The sequence below is a fragment of the Podarcis muralis genome, chromosome 6, assembly GCF_964188315.1.
Source record: "Podarcis muralis chromosome 6, rPodMur119.hap1.1, whole genome shotgun sequence".
NCBI classification, from domain to species: domain Eukaryota; kingdom Metazoa; phylum Chordata; class Lepidosauria; order Squamata; family Lacertidae; genus Podarcis; species Podarcis muralis.
The window spans coordinates 38,724,217-38,741,565 of NC_135660.1; the positions used below are offsets into that span (position 1 = coordinate 38,724,217).

At 40.9% G+C, this 17,349-nt stretch overlaps 1 protein-coding gene across 7 annotated transcripts in view; it reads right to left on the reverse strand.

Moving 5' to 3' along the window:
- The window catches only part of MAP3K13 (mitogen-activated protein kinase kinase kinase 13), a 43,037-nt gene extending 27,067 nt beyond the window's left edge, over positions 1–15,970 (reverse strand). For 3 of the 7 annotated variants that reach the window (XR_013393171.1, XM_077930044.1, XM_077930039.1), the window contains exons 1-4: positions 15,846–15,970; positions 11,099–11,228; positions 3,557–3,702; positions 2,424–2,654 (exon numbers count right to left, since the gene is read on the reverse strand). The gene's annotated coding sequence lies outside the window, so the exon portion shown is untranslated. Of the gene's footprint in view, positions 1–2,423; positions 2,655–3,556; positions 3,703–11,098; positions 11,229–12,526; positions 12,708–15,845 lie in introns of all 7 variants that reach the window. The other 4 variants (XM_077930043.1, XM_077930041.1, XM_077930042.1 and 1 more) reach the window with 4 other exon arrangements.
- Between the last annotated feature and the right edge of the window lie 1,379 nt (positions 15,971–17,349).

Sequence of the window (17,349 nt, forward strand, 5' to 3'; positions counted from 1 at the left end):
CCAAACTGATGGGCACTTGGCCCCCCTACTCCCCAAAATTGCTATTAAAATAAATTATAGAATAGTACCCTATTTCCACATGTACAGTTGCTGGAGTTTTTGAAGGCAGAAAATTTTATTAATTTATTTTTTACTCTTCTTAAAGCTTTTAATGACACTCTGAACACCCTTAAGACAAATACTGTTTCTTTGGTCCTTAAGAGTTCCAAAGATGCAACAGAATTTTTGTATTTTGACCGGGACCACAAGCTGAACAACAAAATTAATTTTAATTGATGAAATAAGCCTTACATCTTACAAGTTTATAAACATGGTCAAATATTTCATTAATACCAACTCACTTAAAGCATATCTGCAAAACAATGGAAGAAGAGTTGGAAAGATCCTAGTCATTTGGTCAACTGTAATTTTAATTTAGCAATTTCTGTATGCCATAAGGGGCTGGTGGCTTAGAAAAATTATTCTGACATCTCAGAATTTTAAATGCTTTTTCCAGTTCCGATGATAAACATGAAATTTATCAGAAAAATCTCAGAAAAAGAGTAAACACTCTGAATCTACTTTCTCTGGAGTAGTTGAGAATTATTAAAATGAACTTTAATACTTAAGGAATTCTATTTAACTCTGCACACAGGAGGAAACCGACCCTTCCTGTAGCAAGTAGTGCAAAAGAGAGAAAATCTTGACCTCTGCTGACCACAAGAGACAGAAGAGATGCAATGCTCTTTGTCAATAATCCATTTGAAGAGCTTAACAAGATGCCAAGCTTCACTTTTTGGAATTAATTAACATACAAACCACAAATCAAAGCTGCACTAGCCTTATTACAATCTGAAAAGTTAGCCACAGATTTAAAAAAACCCTACTATTAAGCAGTTGTTGTAATATTAAATGCCTATAAAAGGAAATCAGCCCTGAGTGCTCACTGGAAGGACAGATCGTGAAGCTGAGGCTCCAGTACTTTGGCCACCTCATGAGAAGAGAAGACTCCCTGGAGAAGACACTGATGTTGGGAAAGATGGAGGGCACAAGGAGAAGGGGACGACAGAGGACGAGATGGTTGGACAGTGTTCTCGAAGCCACAAACATGAGTCTGACCAAACTGCGGGAGGCAGTGGGTGACAGGAGTGCCTGGCGTGCTCTCGTCCATGGGGGTCACGAAGAGTCGGACACGACTAAACAACAACAACAACAACAAATAAGCATAAAGGTTCCCCCCCATCAATTAAGAATGGATTTAAGTTAATTGTGTAAGAATAGAAATTTGTCATTCAGTTTCCACCACTGTACTTTGAAACATAGAGGCATGTGAACCCAGAGAGTAAGTAACAAAGAAGTAACAAAGACAACCAGGTATCAAGGGGGTGGATGTCCCAGTGAAGAGAAAGCGCAAGATGCATTTTTTTCCAAACAAGGAAACCAGGGTTGTGGGATGGTTTTTTGTTGGTTTTTTTTTTTTTTTAACTTTTCTTGCTTTGTTACTCTCAATTTTTGTGTGTGTGTGTGTGTGTGTGTGTGTGTGTGTGTGTGTGTTACAATCGTCTTTTATTCTAGGCACAATATCAAAAATAGAGCTTTACATGTATTTCCAATTTCAGCAACAAACTCAGGAAAACACTATGTTGCAACTTAGGATGGGAGCGTTAAAAATGAAGTGGAGCCAGAACTATTAGGTCCAAGGCATTTGCCTGACATTTGTTTTGGTCACTTCTGGTACTTCTTTTTTTCAGCAATTTCTGAAAGGGCAAGATTCAAGGGTAAGATATATTGCCATTCCGTATGAACTCTCACTGATTTCACTAGCAAGCAGGACAATCATACCTCGGTAAGGATAATCTCAGTAAACAGTAAATCATTGGGACTTTATATCTAATTATTTTTGTATGCTAAAAGAAGCCATTTTCATTTCTATGGAAGGATTTAATCATTAAACTTCTCATTAAGACCTAAATTGTTCCCAAATCCAGTCAAAATATATTGACAAACATGTTAAGTTTTATTAAAAAGCTGCACCACCATTGAAGATTACGTTTTCACAAGGACGTGGGAAGAGGGAGAAGCCTCCTGTTTTAAGATCAGTTGCAATTTTCCCCCTTGCTATTTGCAATCTCTGCCTTTTCAGACAGCCACAGAAATGCATTCTCTCCCATTTTAAAAAGAGGGAAGGACCATTACACAACCTCCAGAACAACCTCTAGAACAGCAAATGAAACATGTCTATGTTTGCTCTACAAAGAAGTAGATGGGTAGAAACAGAAATATTCTTGGCTTTAATATGGTCTCTTTCAGCATTTTTTTCCAGTCCACTCACACCCCAAATGCACCATCCATCTGTTCCTCTGAAATAAATGGCAGGAAGGTAACATCGGTCATTTTGCAAACGCAGCCCCTTGAAGGAAGACAGATTTTGTTAATATACTTACGGTGGTGAGTAATTTCTACAATCCTGCTCCATTTTCATGCGTTATGATGTGGACGGCAGAAAAAACGAAACCCAAACCTGATCTGCAAAATACAGCAAGGAAATTCCACCCACACAATCCTGCAACCCCGCTGCAAAGGAGAACACAGACACTACTGACGTCACAGATTCATGAATGGATGTATACGGGGCTGTTTTAGGTTTCAGAATACAGCCTGCTGTGGTGTGTGCTCTGAAAAAGGAGGGGGGAAGAGGAGAGGAGAGTCAGGTGGGACAGCCAATCAGAAGCAGGCAACAACAGCCTGCCTTTCTTCAGAGGAATCTCATCACAGAGTAGGCAGATGCTACCAATCAAACCCCTGCGACACAGCATCAAAGGGTTATGATACAGACCCTGCCAGCTGGGAGGGGTGTGGGGCAAGTGGGACCGGATGATAATGAAAACAATGCTGATACGTGAGGTGAATATTAGAACAGCATGTAGAAAAGCCTGCAGAACAGAAAAGCTCTCTCCCTTCATTATATGATGAGTGCATACAATATCACAGCAAAGCCAGCCATCCGAATAGATCTTGCATGACAAACCTATCAAATATCTGATATCTGCTATAGGAAACTAGTACATTAACCAGAGACCTACATTACCTCAAGCATACACCGTGACACTAAGGGTTGGATCCAGATTTAATCATGCTTAGAGAAGGCCCACTGAAATCGATGGGATTTAAGCTAGCGTAACAAACCTCATTGGTTTCAAGGGGAGCTACTCCAAGCATAACTAAGTCTGTATCCAATCCCAAGTTAATAACTAAACATTATACTCAGATTTGAGGAGTACATAAAAGGAAAATAATATAGGATTGTATGCATAATAAAGGCAACACAGTAAACAATAAATATAGAGAAACCTAGAAATTTGTTTTGAAAATGACAGTTCCTCCCAAAGGAGAACAACATTTGAAGTGTTAGGTGCAATTTAAAGAACTGTATGCAATTGGTTGTTATTGAGATTTATATCTCACCTTTCCTCCAGAATTGTAGAGCTATGTTGTACAGACATTTCACAGTTGGTACTACTGTAATTCTCACCTATTAATATTATTTCCATTCTAAATCTAAGGTTCATTCTGGTACCTGATCATTGGTCCAGGCACGGCAACATCCTATGCTCTCTCTTCAAGCTGTGCATTGATTTGCTCTTCAAGGTAGATAAACCAAGCTGACACTCAGTGCAGCTTCAAAGAGCAAGAGTAAGGCATTCCAACCCTGGATTCTTCTATCTGAAAATAGCCAAATAAAACAAGACTAATAAGATTTTTTAAAAGAAAGTATTGGCTTGAATTGCACCAGACTCTGCATATACTTTTCACATGGTCCTCCAAAGAGAACTGAATCCAAGGGATTCCCTAAATACAACAATATGAAATTCAACAAAATATAACTATGATGTTTACATTATATAAGATTCTATATACTGTAAACTAGTAAATATATTTTAAGAAACCTTGTCCTCATGCAGCTATGTGAAATGTACAAGCTCAGTGTCTCACTGGCTCTATTCAAACATAATTCCAAGCCATAGTTTGGAACCACACAACAAAACTTGGGATCATACACTCCCTCCTCCCTCAAATTCCTTCCTGTACTTCCTAGTTCTGTCAAAAATAGTGTATACATAGTGTGTACAGAAGAAGAAAAGGGCAAGAAAAGGGGGTACACAAGCCTAAGGCTTGCTCATGAAACACCAAACAATGAGTATTACATCAGAACTGAACCAGTATCTTTATGACTCCCAAACCATCACCATATTTTGAATTAAGAACTTACAGTCCCAGTTTGCATGTGATGCTAAGCCAAACCATGACTTAGTAGGAACATGAAAGTTCCCCAGAGAGGAGACTGTGGCAGCTTTGCTGCTTCATGGTTTATCTGGAGCACAAAAAGTATATGCCCAGGTTCTGGCAATATGCTACATGAAATCATTGTTTAGCTCACAGTACTGCCAACAGTACGCGGGGACGTGGGTGGCGCTGTGGGTAAAAGCCTCAGCGCCTAGGGCTTGCCGATCGAAAGGTCGGCGGTTCGAATCCCCGCGGCGGGGTGCGCTCCCGTTGTTCGGTCCCAGCGCCTGCCAACCTAGCAGTTTGAAAGCACCCTCGGGTGCAAGTAGATAAATAGGGACCGCTTACAAGCGGGAAGGTAAACGGCGTTTCCGTGTGCGGCTCTGGCTCACCAGAGCAGCGATGTCATGCTGGCCACGTGACCCGGAAGTGTCTCCGGACAGCGCTGGCCCCCGGCCTCTTGAGTGAGATGGGTGCACAACCCTAGAGTCTGGCAAGACTGGCCCGTACGGGCAGGGGTACCTTTACCTTTTTTACTGCCAACAGCAGGGCCAAAGGAGAAGCAAAGCAACCAGAATCTGCCTTTGGGGAGCCTGTGTGCTTGTGCTAACCCATGGTTTAGGTCTACATTACATGTGAACCAAATCATAATCAGATTCTTGAAAATGCAGTGTCAGATTTCAGCTCTGCCATCACCTCTGGAGACACCCAGGTCAATTTATAGAGAGGTCCATCAGTACACACTAACTTCTTCTTGTATTTTACCAATCTAGGGCATTCTTCAAAACATGACTCCTGCTTTAGGCTCTATCAATGAACTTATCAACTGTCATGACAAAATCAAAACATGTAGGACTCTACAGTGGTACCTTGGGTTACAAACTTAATTCATTCCGGAGGTCCGTTCTTAAGTTGAAACCATTCTTAACCTGAGGCACGCTTTCACTAATGGGGCCTCTCGCTGCCACCGCCGTGCGATTTCTGTTCTCATCCTGGGGCAAAGTTTGTAACCCAAGGTACTACTTCCAGGTTAGCGGGGTTTGTAACCCGAAGCGTTTGTAACCCAAAGCATTTGTAACCCAAGGTACCACTGTATTTGACATCAGAGGAATGCTGCAACTCAGGAATGATAAGGTACATTCCAGACCTAGGGCAACCTTCTTTCTAGTGGTTAGGCAATCCTTAATATTTGGGTCTGTAAAATCCCAAGTTTTGACTACAATTTTTTTAAAAAAAAATGTTATCAGAACTTCTCAAAATAGTGTATTTTCCAACAAATACAATATTTCAAAATGAATTCCCTTAAAAGATAGTAAATTGTGCTCAAACAAAAACAGATCCACCCATCCAAATGTTTAACAAATGTATAGGCAATTGAAACTCAATGACATATAGAGAGAGAAACAATTAGGTGACAGGTGAATCAGTTTGCTTTTATTCCAGTTGGAGAGGTGTGTGCTTAACAAGCGCAAGAGTTAAGATATATTAAATTAGGAATAAAGGATTTTATTATTTGAACTAAGGAACTAAAATATAACTGAGATAAGAATATCATATACAAGTATCTTGAACAAAGAAAACTATATTCACAGTGCGGGGGATTTCGGAATGGTTCATTATAAACAGTGCTTTTTTTCTTAAAAAAATGTTTAGGGATACTCTCATTTTTCTACTCATATTGAAATAATGCCCCTCAAAAAGGCCAAACTTAGATTCACAAAATGTTTAGGGGTATGTGTACCTCAGCGCCCCCCCCCCCAGAAAAAAGAGAACTGATTATAAATATAAATGTTCATAAATAATAATTGAGTTAAAAACTAAGTATTTTAATTAAAAGTACTCACTTTAAACTGCATTGGACTACATAAAACAATGTAAAACTTTTGTTGCAGTGGATCTCTTCAGTGTGTAAACTTTGTCCCCATCAAGGCTGACTGGTATAACATTTGTACACATTTACTCTAGCCCAGAAGCCTTGGGGAGTTTCTGTCCAAGGTGGGAGGGTTTGTTATTTTAACTGCTGGTTGATAAGGGCTTATCTCTACGTACTCAAAAGGTTGAATTCAACACACTTAAGAGACAGATCAAAGAACACAAGGTAAGACCAGGAATTTTACTTCCTTATGTGAAAGCTTTCCGCTCTTTTTTCTGCTCAGGGCTTGTACTGCAGTAGTTAGGCTCCACCATGCTACCCACACAATTCATAGCCATAGTTTGCTTGGGTTTGGGCAGGGGCATGGAGGGAGTCAGGTGCAAGCAAGTCCCACCCATTATATACCGCCGGGTGAAGACGCCATCACACTCTGGTGTCCAAACTGGTCCTGGATGCAATGTATTGATACATCACCCAGGCCTAGTATAGAGTTTAGTTAGCAACCAATGACACATTCCTTAAGGAAACAAAGATTACATTCTGGATTTTGCTTGAATCCAGCGGGCAGAATGCACACACACACCTGCCTCACAACTCTTTTCTCCTTACAAATCATTTTACTGGTTTCTTAAAACGGTCTAGACAAACATAAGTGAAGAGAGAACTATTACTCATGGTAGTTTTCATGTTCAAGTGGCAATATACTTTGCAGTACGCTGGTGACACGCAACAGACAAAAGCCATTATCATCATGACCTGTGTGTGCGCTTCCAAAGGCATCTGGCCAGCCACTGGTGGAAACATAATGCTGGACTTTGGTCTTCACCAGCAAGTCAACTCTTAATCTGAAAATTTCTAAGTATATTTAAATTTGTCTGTCCGACTAGAAATGTTCCCCATGTAGGTTAACAGCCCAATTACAGGCATGTTTACTCAGAATTCTCACTGAATAGTATCAAACTTGTGTCCTATGACACAAGTTAATATGAGGGAGGGAAGCAAATTTTAAAAGTAGCGGGCAGTCTCATCACAGCACCTAACTCAAGGGTAGGGAAGCTTTGGCCATCATCCCAAACCAAGGAAGTATGCTGGTTCACAGGGCGAAAACTGAAACTGGGTCACTCCTCCCTCACTTTTGAGAGCTAAGCCATGGTTTGGTGAGTTACATTCGAACCTGGGCTTGTGAGTTACATTCAAACTTGGGCTTGTGATTTGCCTTACTCCCAACAAACCAAGTGCTGTAACCAAGGCATGTTCTTGACGTACCACTCCTTGTCTGTTTGGGTGGGGCAAATTACAATCCCAGGTTTGGACATAAAACAAAGCCAAACCATGACTTAGCTCCTGAGTGACAGAGGTGTGGACAAGCTGCACGTTTCTGTCTGTGAATGCTTGCTTGTTTTATGGTAAGTCATAGTTTGCTTGGGTTTGGGCAGGACACTAAGCTATGGTTAAAAACAGAAGCAAAAGTCACCCCAGAGTAGTAGAGGAAAAGGTGAAGATGACATGCCTGAGGCTCATTCACGTAATACTAAGGTTTAGCAGTTCAAACATAGCCAATGATATTAATGTTGCCAATACAAACTAGGACCCTGTGTCCAGCAGTTGAAAATGTTACTATGTGTAGTTTTTTTTCCCCCACCACCACCACAGATCTACAGTGGGAGAAGTGAATTTGCCAAAATTCTCTCTTCTAGCCAATTATTTGAGGCATAGTTGGCCTTTCGTTTTCAAAATCTAGTAACCTTAATTGTGACTGTCACAGCCTAAGTAACTCTGTGTTTTGATCTGTGCTTCATTTTGCAACTTTCCTTATTTATATATAAATCCCTGTTTATATAACCTCTTTATATAACTATGAACTAGAGCACTCTGTGGCAGCTAGAGCTACAGTTGCCTAAAGGTAATATGTAATTCTTGCTTCTATTGCAGCTATTCAAGGGACAGAAGCTCTATGCCATATGGAACCTGGCAATCCTACTAGAAAACTAGACTATGGAAGAATTTCAGTTATAATTCCATCTTCTTTCTAAATTGGAGCCTGAAGCAACATACACTGGAATCACGCTAGAAAAGCCCTACAAGAAAAAGGTGGAAGACCATTGGAGAGGTTAGAAACTTATCCACAAAAAGTTATTGTGCATATTGTGCAATAGTATATTAGCTTTCTAAAAATTTCCTGTCACTGAAGTTTCAGCCCAGTTTATTGCTGGGGAAGAAGCTTGAAAAAACCCCACATATAGTGATACTCTTGACAGCTGTAATGCTTCTTGACTTAACTGGGGCAAAGGAAATTGTGAAAAGCGAGTTCTATATTAACAATCCTGGGTGCTGAGAAATCCTCCTTGCAGAATAACTACTTTAACATCCCTTTCAAATGCATGCTTTGTCATAATTTTTGCAGAACACAGTTCTATTCAGTAACACAAACATCTATAGTACAAACAGCAGCTATAAACTGAAGCTTACATTTTAAATTACCATTTACAGTTGCTTTACAGCTCTGGTTCGCATGTATAATAGAGACTAGACACATTCGATGAATACTGGCCATATCTGGAGAATTGTCCATAGTTTCATATACTATTTATGATTTATGATGCATGGCCAAACCTCATGACCACATACACCTCCTTTGCCTGTCCTCCCCTTGCACACCAACTTCAGCACAGAGATTCTAGTTTACATTAAGTCAGAGTTCCCCAGTAAATCCAAACTGGAGTACTCTAGCTTAATCTTGGTAAACTAATCAGAACAACCAGACAGGAACCAACAGAAAAACAGTTGAAATCTTAAGCCTTCTTTTAGTCAACTCAGCAAAAGGTTCAGCATTCAAATATGTCAAATTCTGAGCCATTTCAATAAAAATGTGGCAACATTAAAATGTACACCTTAACCCTAAACATCTTTATCGGGAAGGATTGCAGGTGAAAAGCTGTCAAGCTATAGTTTTACTAGAAGCAAGTTAGTGCATATAGTAATAGTATTGGTTTAAACTTAAACCTGAGATACACTTCATATTATGTTCTGGATGCCCATTACATTCTGAAAGCATCTTGACTTACAGTTTTCCAACAGCAAGGGTACTTGTCACTTCACATTTAGCAGAATATTTTCTATTAATCCAAACAACTGTCCCTCACATTCCTCATTATACATTTTGGCTACAGAAACCCTAGCTATTGTAATTAGAACAATCTTAGAAAATCTTCACTAAGTGAAGATGAAGATTCCCCTTTTCCCTATAAGAGTTTTTATTATTAAATATACCACATACAGGGGGGGAAAGCCTTACAAAATGTTAAGAGAGCACAAGGAAGAACAATAAAATGCTGTCCCAAATGTATCAGATTAAAAGCTAGAGATAAAAAGAAATACATATAAATAACAATGAACTATCAACGGAGTAAAAATTAAACTTCAATAAAGCAATTTTCTTTCTGTACTGAGGGAACATAAACTATTGAATCTAATGCTAGTGTGTTAAATAAAATATTTTCTCAAATGTATTCATTATTAATTATTGTTATCAACTCAAATTTTACCCACCCTTCATCACACAGGGCTGATCTTAACACCCAAGAGGGTCTGTAGGCAATGAGACAGTCTTTCAGATATTCAAATATTGAAAATGTCAAACAGATCACACATACATTTTTTCCATCTTTAGTGGAGATTTCAATATATTCAATGCTATTGGATATAGGGGATAGACTATAATTCTAATGATGAGCATTAGACTGAGTCTTGATATGATAACTTTAATAGTGAATCATTTGGAAGGAATCTATTAACGGACAACTGAGATACAACAAAATCTTGTAGCAGCTCTACAGCCTGTTCTTCCCTGGCACTAGAAATCTGGATCAGCATCAACAATGATGGACTGGATGATGAAGGTTCTGAACAGAAATGGATAAAGTACACTGAAGGAATGCACCAGCAGTGCCAGAGGATTCAGTAGAGAAATTGACAGTTTATTTCCTATTGGAATTTTCACTACATTTTTATAAGACGAGAGATTTTCTTGTAAAAACATGATAAAAATTGGGGGGGAATAAAATATTGCTTGAGATGCAATGTAAAGAGAGGCCTATTTAGAGCACAAAGGTATCAAAGAGAGACCAGAAAATATATATTGAACTTTCATTGGAGAAAAACAGAAAGGACTGTAAAATCAATACTACGTATCAGTGGTTTTATTTCAGGACCTGAAATTTAATGCAAAATATGGTTCCCTATGATTCTTAGAAAAATGTTAAAAACTAATGTCTAGTCGTTGTACTTAAGACAAGTTTTGGAATGTAAGAGTGCTGCCTAAAAACTTTGAAACTTAAATGGGATTAGTTAAATATGTGAAAGTTAAAGAGTCCTTTCGGCAGTACAAGCAATTCAACACCAATTTCCTCACCCATCTCCCCCTTCATTGCTTTCCTTCTTTGACCTCTGCCTACCCTGACCTTGCCAAATTTATTTGGAAGCCCAATTTGGAAGCAGATTTATGAAAAATATATGAAGACTCATCATATCTACAGTTAATTCCTGCAGATCATCAAGCTTTTCCAGCCACGTTCTCAAACATATTTTTTTCTTTTTTTAACTGAACATCTAGTCTTAGGAATACTTCTAGGGAGCCTGAAATCTTGCTCAACATTTTGAGAAATTTTAGTTAATCCTAATAATGTTGTTCCAGGATGCTTTCTAATGGCCCAGGATTGCTACCTGCAATTTCTTCCGCAAAACACAATGGCTGTTAAAACATACAAATAAATATTTAAAAGGTATCAACAGAGGAGAGCTTATGTTCCTAACATACAGAAGCCTTTATCATCAAGTCCTTTTGGGTGACACCAACTAAATGTCAGTGTGATTTCTCTCCCTCTCTATTTTTTGATAGTTTGTTTGTTCACTTGACAGGATTGCATCTCCAAAACACCAGACAAAGCAAAAATAACTACTTACTGTCCTCAAATTGTGGATTCCAGAAGAAGGGTAACAATTCACGACTCATTTTTGGAAGCTTTAATTATCCATGCATTCCTGCTGATTGGGTCTGTTTGACGCTATCCCCAAAAATCTGGATTTTAGTGCACTGGGGGAAAAATTCAAACAGTTAGTCAAACATATGCACATTTTGTGATTTATGACATTTACAAATGAGACCACACTATGTAAATAATCGATGTTTGTTTCCTGCCAAATTCTAGGGAATGTTCTTGTTGGATATATAATCCAAGAGGGAAGACTTCATTTAAGGTGCAGAGCTTAGGCACAAGATTAGGACAACTTAAAAATACTACAAGAAACAAATGCAAAATTGAGTAAATCCTGCTTTTTTGTGCACAGCATGGGGGGACTTAACTCTGCACTATTAGAGGAACCTGCTTATTTGCTCAACACTGCATAAAAATATTAAATAAAATCATGGTAAAATTTAACATTTTTATTTCTGGCAGCCTGAAGTAAAGGCAGAAAATAATTTCTTGAGAAGTGGGTTTTAACTGTTCCATAGCGAGTTTATTCTCACCTTCTCAGTTACAGCTTCTGAAAGGTTTATAGGAGTAAGTGTATTTGTCCAAACTTTGTTGAAACCAATTTGATTATAAACAATAATGTGATTTAATATTGTTTTTGACACTTCCCTTTAATTGCTTTTGTTTTTATTTTAAATCTACTTTAGAAGAAAAATATTTTTAAAAATAGTATATAAAATAACAATAACAAAATAAATAATAATAAAATAAACTTAACTATTCCAGAAGGTTGTACCACTATGGGGCACTGCTACATTATTAGAGTTTACTTCCTGATAAATTAGTGTAAGACTGCAGAACTCTCCCCCCCCCTTTTTTTTTAGAAGCAAAAATAACATCACAGTAAGATTAAAATATTATTGTCAACTTTTAAAAGTTGACTATGGACATCAAATCTGGCATTTTCACTAATGCATACTATTTTTTAACATTTTGTTTATGTAGATATTTATTCTCTGAGTCAAAACATACAAAGGTCATAAAATAAGATAATTGTAAAACAAGTTAAAAATCAAATCTAAGATTTACAATAATAACTATCTAAAAACAACTGATTTCAAAATCAGGAGTAAATAGCAGCAATACTTAAACATTATAACATTAAGAACCTAGATAGACTAATATCATTATCACTTAAGAGCAGAATAAAACAAAACCAGTCAATGAGAGAAACACACATCCCATGGGAGGGAATTCTGTAACAATACAGTAAAGCATTGAGAAAGTCTTCTATCTGCCTCTCTCTCCATAGGACAAGTTCTTTAAGCTGATGGTACAAAAAGGGCACAGACTTTAAAACCTTTAGACAAATTTGTATCTACTAAATGCTCTCCATTTTATAATAAACACTCAGTACCTGATTTTGGGTTCGCTTGCTATTTCCCCACTGAGGTAATTGCTGTGCAAGACAACAACCCTGTCATGGACCAAAAATTTGGGGAAAATTTCTTGATAAGCATGCTTTCATTGATGGCAGGTGTTTTCATGTATGTTTGCATGTAACATGTGATCAGGACATCCTGAACAAATACCTAAGCCTAAAAAATATGGCAGGAAACAAATTTGAATTTAAACGAACTTATTTGTTGTAACATATCTTACTAGGAACTCTTTCTAGAATGTAAATCCTTCAGCCCCTTTTATTGCACCCCCTGTGCATCAAACATAAATAGGAAGGTCATAGAGAAGCTCTCTTGATGATGCAAAAATTAGCTCTGCAACTCACTTCCAAGTTACAACCATATATTATTTAATTTATATCCTACCTATCTGGCAGTGCTCTACTTTACAAATGGAAATACCAGCTGCAACATTTAATCAATTAAAAGCTTAGTCAGTTAAAAGCTTGCTTTTTTCAGAGCTGTAGTTTTAATGCATATGCAAATTTAACAAATGCATTATTCCACTCATTAATCAACTAAGAGTTATTTAATCACATGACAGCCCTAAACAAATCCTCGTTTTTGATATTATAACAAGTAGTTAATACGTTACAGATTGTAGCAGCATACTTAAAACAATGTGCACAATCAAGCACAAGAGTGTTTTGAAAGAAAATTAAGAACATGACTAGTCTAAATCTGGAACCATGTTAAATAATTTGACTAGGCAAGGACAACATCTCACAAATCCCAAAAAATCTGCATAAAAATATGGTGTTTGATTTGGCCCCAAGTACAGATAACCTAACAGTTAAATAGGTACCGCTCTGGTGGGAAGGTAAATGGCGTTTCCGTGCACTGCTCTGGTTCACCAGAAGCGGCTTAGTCATGCTGGCCACATGACCCAGAAGCTGTACGCCGGCTCCCTCGACCAATAAAGCGAGATGAGCGCCACAACCCCAGAGTTGGTCACGACTGAACCTAATGGTCAGGGGTCCCTTTACCTTTACAGATAAAAATTATAAAATATATACACTAATCAACAATCCTTCTGTCAAAGCTGTTGAGATGATTTGAAATCACAATCACTAACAATAGGACTACCTTGCTGAACACTCACATAGAGGAGATTATATCAGTCAATTACATACAGCAGGTTAGAAGGAAGACTTGAAACACTTAAACCATAAGATCAAATTTAGCTATTAGACAGTTGTACAGGAACATGTTGCAAAAATTAAGACTGTTGATTTAAAAGAAGCTAACAGCACAGACTCATGCTGCTATTTCCACTGTATTCCATAGAGCTTATGAACAGGCACATTACAAAGTTTGTGCATATTTACTGAGAAGCAAGTCCTCTGATTTCAATGGACCTTACTCTTTGGGAAGTGCATTTAGGATTACAGCAAACATAGGCAAACTCGGCCCTTCAGAAGTTTTGGGACTACAACTCCCATCATCCCTAGCTAACAGGCCCAGTGGCCAGAGATGATGGGAGTTGTAGTCCCAAAAACATCTAGAGGGCTGAATTTGTCTGTGCCTGGATTACAGCCTAAAAAGGCAATCCCCCCTCTCTGATTCCTTGGAGAGTTAGGATGGTGCATAGGTGCACTCCACCAGGTTCTGTCAGCAGAGAGGACCACTGCTGGTGGAGAGGAGGCTCCACCATAGGAGAGGGCCCAGCTTTGTAGTAACAGGTGGAAAGCTACAACTGGCAGTTCCCTTGCAAGCAGTAAAGGTAAAGGGACCCCTGACCATTAGGTCCAGTTGTGACTGCCTCTGGGGTTGCAGCGCTCATCTCGCTTTATTGGCCGAGGGAGGCAGCATACAGCTTCCGGGTCATGTGGCCAGCATGACTAAGCCACTTCTGGCAAACCAGAGCAGCACACAGAAACGCCGTTTACCTTCCCGCCAGAGCAGTACCTATTTATCTACTTGCACTTTGACATGCTTTCGAACTGCTAGGTTGACAGGAGGTGGGACCGAACAACAGTGGCTCACTCCATCGCGGAGATTCGAACCGCCGACCTTCTGATCGGCAAGTCCTAGGCTCTGTGGTTTAACCCACAGTGCCACCCGCGTAAGGTAAAGGTAAAGGTAACCCTGCCCGTACGGGCCAGTCTTGACAGACTCTAGGGTTGTGCACTCATCTCACTCAAGAGGCCGGGAGCCAGCGCTGTCCGCAGACACTTCCGGGTCACGTGGCCAGCGTGACAAGCTGCATCTGGCAAGCCAGAGCCGCACACGGAAACGCCGTTTACCTTCCCGCTAGTAAGCGGTCCCTATTTATCTACTTGCACCCGGGGGTGCTTTCGAACTGCTAGGTTGGCAGGCGCTGGGACCGAGCAACGGGAGCGCACCCTGCCACGGGGATTCGAACCGCCGACCTTTCGATCGGCAAGCCCTAGGCGCTGAGGCTTTTACCCACAGCGCCACCCACGTCCCCTTTGTGCCACCCGCGTAGCAAGCAGTAAACTCTGCAACAAGGCGTTGCAAGGTGTGGGCCGTAGATGGTATCCACTGGGTCCCTTCCAACTCTACAATTCTATGATTCTACCAAGGATCACACACAAACTGCATGTGTGGTTTCCTAAAGCATCTTTACCAAAAGAACAGTGATTCACTTGACTTGGGGAAGCGGTGAAACATATGTTTGGCACACAGAAGGTCCCAGGTTCAATGACAAGCATCTCTAGCGAGGGATGAGAAAATCCACTGTCTGAAAGACTAAGGAGCTGCTGCCAATCAGTGCAAACAATACTGAACGAGATGGGCCAACGGTCTGACCCAGTGTAAGGCAGCTTTGCATGTTCCTAATCGATGGAAAGCAGAATGGAGTGTGCAGCTGGTGGTGAAGAGCATCCAGCCACGTGAAATGGCGGGAAGGGGTTTCAGGGAGCGATTTTTTGGGAATCAGAACAGGGTTGTTAAAAGCGCGTCCCTGTTTCCATCTGCCAAATATCGAGGAGGATACGCCTGGTGGCGCGGATCTGCAGATTGCGTGCCCCAAAGACAACAGCACTGGGCTGCGGTCCTGCCCGCACCACGTAGCCAGGAATCCGTGTCTGAGGTGAGGGAAATCCCCTCAGCCGGCGGGGCAAAGGAACCGGCAGGACCCCCTGCCCAAAGCAGCGCCCTCTCACAAGGAAATGCTGCGGGAAACTCCCGCCGGCCAAACCCCGGAGGTGCCTCCGCGCGCCCAACCGCCGCCACACCGGGAAACCGCGGTCCGAGCCAAGGACGCGCGTCCCCCCAACTCGCTCGCTCGTCTCACAGCACCCCGTTACTCACCGCCCAACCGCCGTCCTGAAGCCACTAGCGGCCATTGGTCCTCCTCCCACCTGCCGGGCCATCAACACCGCGTCACTTCCGGCATCACCTGACACTAAAGCAAACGCTCTCGGCCGCCAACCTTGTGTTTTGGGTCCTCGACTTCCGGCTCCACGACGCCTCCGGAAGCTGCGCAGTGCTTGGAAAGCTTACATAAATGCGTTTAATTCGGGATGCGGCTTAAAGCGTGTTCAGCCTAAATCGCTTTTAATGCCAATGTGAACTCTGAAAGGCCAGCGGCTTGCGGCTATTCCAAATACCGATTTCTCCTTCCTGCTTCCTATTCCGCAGTAACCAATGCAGCGCTCTCGTTATAGATAAATAGCGCCGGGGGGCTCGACGGCAGTTGCAGCAGAGATGGAAGCTGGAATTCTATATACTGTACACACTTACCTAGGAGTATACCTTAATGAACCCAAGTGGACTTACTTCTGAGTAGATGCACACAGGATTGCACTGTGATCAACTAATTCACACCCATAGGAGCCAAGGTTCCTACAGGCCTCCCAATAAAATATTTGAGGGGACCGCCCCCTCCCCCCTAGGTTGATGGGCATTGCTATTCAAATAGTGTTATGTGATCGATTTTAATTTTTATATTTTCACACCTAAGTGAAAAAGCTGTTTTCGTTTTGTGAATTCATCTCAGGGGCGCACCCAGGGGTTGGCAACACTGGCCTCCGGGGGCCAAAAATCCCCCCAGAAATCTGTCTCCAGTTTTCTCTTTCTCCTTGACTATGCTGGAGATGGACATAAAAGGCGACCAAAAACAAAAAGGTGTGGAAACCTCTCATCTACATCGCTAAGCAACGATTATTTGCTCTGCTATGCACCCGCAAGGGTATCCGGCTGCCTGTGGAGCGGCTGATCCATTGTTTGGGAAAGAAGAGCGGGGCTGACGGGGTGGGCGGAGCGGCTTTCCCTGCGCCTGTGTATGTGAGTGACTTAAGTGGGCATGAGGAGGAGAAAAAAATGAATGAAATTTGCTTGCACGGCCAGACTTCCCCGTTTCTAAAAGCGAGCGATCCTCCTCCTTTCCCTTTCACCGGTGAAGCAGAAGATGCGATCCCGTCTGGTTTTGCAGCTGTGTGAGAGTACTAAAGTTATCCCTGTACAGGCGGCCATTCGTTCATCTAGCTCGATATTGTCAACACTGATTGGAAGCGGCTTTAAAAGTGGGCTCGACAAATTCATGTAGGAGACTGCTGACTGGCTGCTAGTTCTGATGGCTATCATACCTCAATCATGAGGATCCATGAGGATCCATGTTTTTTAACCATGTTTTTGCGCCATTGCGGCCCCATGAAACAGTGGATGCATGACTTTTTTGATGCTGCCTACAGACTAAGACATGGTCTACAGTATCATGGCAGTTTTATTTAATTTGAATGAAAAAAATCATATGAATTCATGAGGATCCGCCTTTTACCCGTTTCCCTCTAAGGGCAGCAGCAGTATGCCTCGG